Source organism: Schistocerca serialis, unplaced genomic scaffold (assembly GCF_023864345.2).
Source record: "Schistocerca serialis cubense isolate TAMUIC-IGC-003099 unplaced genomic scaffold, iqSchSeri2.2 HiC_scaffold_1121, whole genome shotgun sequence".
NCBI lineage: Eukaryota > Metazoa > Arthropoda > Insecta > Orthoptera > Acrididae > Schistocerca > Schistocerca serialis.
In genome coordinates, this window is record NW_026047317.1 from 122,501 (window position 1) to 127,500 (window position 5,000).

General features: G+C 52.5%; 1 non-coding gene across 1 annotated transcript in view; it reads right to left on the minus strand.

Moving 5' to 3' along the window:
• LOC126432064 (small subunit ribosomal RNA) overlaps window positions 1-1,157 on the minus strand; it is a 1,909-nt gene extending 752 nt beyond the window's left edge. Inside the window, exon 1 of the ribosomal RNA XR_007577851.1 lies at window positions 1-1,157. This exon is cut by the window's left edge and continues 752 nt beyond it. This is a non-coding gene — a ribosomal RNA (small subunit ribosomal RNA).
• Between the last annotated feature and the right edge of the window lie 3,843 nt (window positions 1,158-5,000).

Consider the following 5,000-nt stretch of genomic DNA (forward strand, 5'->3'; position numbering starts at 1 on the left):
GAGGAACTGCGGCGGATCGCTGGCTGGCATCGTTTATGGTTAGAACTAGGGCGGTATCTGATCGCCTTCGAACCTCTAACTTTCGTTCTTGATTAATGAAAACATACTTGGCAAATGCTTTCGCTTCTGTTCGTCTTGCGACGATCCAAGAATTTCACCTCTAACGTCGCAATACGAATGCCCCCGCCTGTCCCTATTAATCATTACCTCGGGTTCCGAAAACCAACAAAATAGAACCGAGGTCCTATTCCATTATTCCATGCACACAGTATTCAGGCGGGCTTGCCTGCTTTAAGCACTCTAATTTGTTCAAAGTAAACGTGCCGGCCCACCGAGACACTCAATAAAGAGCACCCTGGTAGGATTTCAACGGGGTCCGCCTCGGGACGCACGAGCACGCACGAGGCGGTCGCACGCCTTCGGCTCGCCCCACCGGCAGGACGTCCCACGATACATGCCAGTTAAACACCGACGGGCGGTGAACCAACAGCGTGGGACACAAATCCAACTACGAGCTTTTTAACCGCAACAACTTTAATATACGCTATTGGAGCTGGAATTACCGCGGCTGCTGGCACCAGACTTGCCCTCCAATAGATACTCGTTAAAGGATTTAAAGTGTACTCATTCCGATTACGGGGCCTCGGATGAGTCCCGTATCGTTATTTTTCGTCACTACCTCCCCGTGCCGGGAGTGGGTAATTTGCGCGCCTGCTGCCTTCCTTGGATGTGGTAGCCGTTTCTCAGGCTCCCTCTCCGGAATCGAACCCTGATTCCCCGTTACCCGTTACAACCATGGTAGGCGCAGAACCTACCATCGACAGTTGATAAGGCAGACATTTGAAAGATGCGTCGCCGGTACGAGGACCGTGCGATCAGCCCTAAGTTATTCAGAGTCACCAAGGCAAACGGACCGGACGAGCCGACCGATTGGTTTTGATCTAATAAAAGCGTCCCTTCCATCTCTGGTCGGGACTCTGTTTGCATGTATTAGCTCTAGAATTACCACAGTTATCCAAGTAACGTGGGTACGATCTAAGGAACCATAACTGATTTAATGAGCCATTCGCGGTTTCACCTTAATGCGGCTTGTACTGAGACATGCATGGCTTAATCTTTGAGACAAGCATATGACTACTGGCAGGATCAACCAGGGAGCTGCGTCAACTAGAGCTGAGCAGCCGGCCGCCCGGGAGTGTGTCCCGGGGGCCCGCGCGAACACGCAAGCGTCCGCTCAATTATTCTGCAAACAGGAGGAGGCTGAGCTCCCCTGCACAACACACCTCGAAACCCTCTCAGGTCCCGGCGGCGCGCAGCGCCGTCCTAAGTACTTGGTCGGGTTCGAGAGAGGCGCAATCGCCCGGAGTTAGGCGAGTAGACGCTTTAGGTGCGACCACCCGTGCTCCCAACTGAGCTTGCCGCTGCCGACAGAGGCCCGGGAGCGTGCTGTCGTGGCATTGCCGGCGGGAGACAACACGCGCCACCTACGGTGACCGGCAGCTCCAACGCCAGCGCCACAGAAGGACAAAAGCCCTACTTGGGTGCCGAAGCGAACTCTCCCAGCACAGCGCACGCGCCAACACGTCCGCACAGCTGCGATACAAACCACCTGCGAGAACCGCTGGGGCGACCGAGCAGCAGACGGCGTCGCGGCGCCGAGCGCCGGGCGGCGGCGCATCCTCAGCGCACAAAGTCCTCAATCGGACCAGCACACTGCAGATGGCCACCGCGCTTCGCACCGGGCCCGCGAGGACCTACTTTGGCCGCAAGGCGCCGCGAGCAGGGGGCGCCGGCGCGCAGCTGCGCCGCCTGCCGCGTCCGTCGGCCGGCGCGCCTGCCACCGGCCGCCCCCACCAGCCGGCTGTAGCGCGTGCGCCCACGCACCGCGCTGCCAGCACGCCGGGCGGCCCCCCCTCACCGGCCGGGGACGGTCCCACCCAGCCACCGCCGCGTATCGCCTCACACCCAGATCCCCTTTCACGTTCGTGGGCATGGTGGGTCCCCTTTCACGTTCGTGGGCATGGTGGGTATCCCTGAAACAACCGGTTAATAGCTCGACCGATCGTCGCCAACACTGATTCACCTCTAGCGAGAACAACCGCACCACAACGGGTTACCGGTTGTTCATTTGCGTAACGTCACCAGCAAACGTACACGTCCATCGCCATTTGCAACGAGTATTGCATGCCTGTGTCAGGTGTCACAACACACTACGTCTGCCCACATAGACGCAACAACATGTGCACGCCTAGAGAACACGTGGAAGGTAGACCCCGTACGTATGCGGTGTCCATTGCGCGAACGACTGTCAGCCCGCCTCTGCAGCATGTCGCAGATGTGGAACGCGGTGCAACATGCTATCACGGTGTGTGAGAAGAGACGACTACGTCCGAATACACGCTCCACTACATCAACAGACTGCTCATGCTGATCGCCATCCAGGGCGTCCGTTCCTCCCACACGTCTGTATGGCGTACCACACTGCAATCCAGCTCTTATAGGGAGACGACACGTAGCTGCGTGCACAATATTTGGACTGTATGGTCCGCCGTTGCTAGGCGCTGTCGTCATACGGTCACATGGGCCACGATGTATCATTCAGTACATACGGAGCAATGTGCAGTACAGTTTGTGGGTTTTGCGTACATCGGCGGACAGGTGACAGGCCGTACCACAACGTAGGCTGAGTACGTCGGCATGCGAAGGGCATTGAACATGCAAACTTCTCACCGACCAGCTTGCGAAGGCAGGGGGGAAGGGGGGGGGGCATGTACGTCCTGCTGCTATCCACACTACAGTGTATAGCAGGAGCATGTGGAAAGTCAGCAACACCTGCAAGGTGTTTAACATGACGCGATACACAGGGGACCGGGCAGTGCGAGTAGCGAACTATATTGCGAGGGTTGCGGTTAGGCAACACTACACTACTTTAACGGGTTGCATAACAATTACAGAGCAGGTTCAGCGACAACGTGCGTCAGGTTAAGGCGCAATATAGTTTAGGTTACGGCGCACTTTAGGTTAGGTTAAGGCACATTATAGGTTAGGTTAAGGCACAACATGGGTTACGTTAAGGCACAACATGGGTTACGTTAAGGCACAACATGGGTTAGGTTAAGGCACAACATGGGTTAGGTTAAGGCACAACATGGGTTAGGTTAAGGCACAACATGGGTTAGGTTAAGGCACAACATGGGTTAGGTTAAGGCACAACATGGGTTAGGTTAAGGCACAACATGGGTTAGGTTAAGGCACAACATGGGTTAGGTTAAGGCACAACATGGGTTAGGTTAAGGCACAACATGGGTTAGGTTAAGGCACAACATGGGTTAGGTTAAGGCACAACATGGGTTAGGTTAAGGCACAACATGGGTTAGGTTAAGGCACAACATGGGTTAGGTTAAGGCACAACATGGGTTAGGTTAAGGCACAACATGGGTTAGGTTAAGGCACAACATGGGTTAGGTTAAGGCACAACATGGGTTAGGTTAAGGCACAACATGGGTTAGGTTAAGGCACAACATGGGTTAGGTTAAGGCACAACATGGGTTAGGTTAAGGCACAACATGGGTTAGGTTAAGGCACAACATGGGTTAGGTTAAGGCACAACATGGGTTAGGTTAAGGCACAACATGGGTTAGGTTAAGGCACAACATGGGTTAGGTTAAGGCACAACATGGGTTAGGTTAAGGCACAACATGGGTTAGGTTAAGGCACAACATGGGTTAGGTTAAGGCACAACATGGGTTAGGTTAAGGCACAACATGGGTTAGGTTAAGGCACAACATGGGTTAGGTTAAGGCACAACATGGGTTAGGTTAAGGCACAACATGGGTTAGGTTAAGGCACAACATGGGTTAGGTTAAGGCACAACATGGGTTAGGTTAAGGCACAACATGGGTTAGGTTAAGGCACAACATGGGTTAGGTTAAGGCACAACATGGGTTAGGTTAAGGCACAACATGGGTTAGGTTAAGGCACACCATGGGTTAGGTTAAGGCACACCATGGGTTAGGTTAAGGCACACCATGGGTTAGGTTAAGGCACAACATGGGTTAGGTTAAGGCACAACATGGGTTAGGTTAAGGCACAACATGGGTTAGGTTAAGGCACAACATGGGTTAGGTTAAGGCACAACATGGGTTAGGTTAAGGCACAACGTAGGTTAGGTTAAGGCACAACGTGGGTTAGGTTAAGGCACAACGTGGGTTAGGTTAAGGCACAACGTGGGTTAGGTTAAGGCACAACGTGGGTTAGGTTAAGGCACAACATGGGTTAGGTTAAGGCACAACATGGGTTAGGTTAAGGCACACCATGGGTTAGGTTAAGGCACAACATGGGTTAGGTTAAGGCACAACATGGGTTAGGTTAAGGCACAACATGGGTTAGGTTAAGGCACAACATGGGTTAGGTTAAGGCACAACATGGGTTAGGTTAAGGCACAACATGGGTTAGGTTAAGGCACAACATGGGTTAGGTTAAGGCACAACGTAGGTTAGGTTAAGGCACAACGTGGGTTAGGTTAAGGCACAACATGGGTTAGGTTAAGGCACAACATGGGTTAGGTTAAGGCACAACATGGGTTAGGTTAAGGCACAACATGGGTTAGGTTAAGGCACAACATGGGTTAGGTTAAGGCACAACATGGGTTAGGTTACGGCACAACATGGGTTACGTTACGGCACAACATGGGTTACGTTACGGCACAACATGGGTTACGTTACGGCACAACATGGGTTACGTTACGGCACAACATGGGTTACGTTACGGCACAACATGGGTTACGTTACGGCACAACATGGGTTACGTTACGGCACAAATTAGGTTAGGTTACGGCACAAATTAGGTTAGGTTAAGGCACAAATTAGGTTAGGTTAAGGCACAAATTAGGTTAGGTTAAGGCACAAATTAGGTTAGGTTAAGGCACAAATTAGGTTAGGTTAAGGCACAAATTAGGTTAGGTTAAGGCACGATATAGGTTAGGTTAAGGCACGATATAG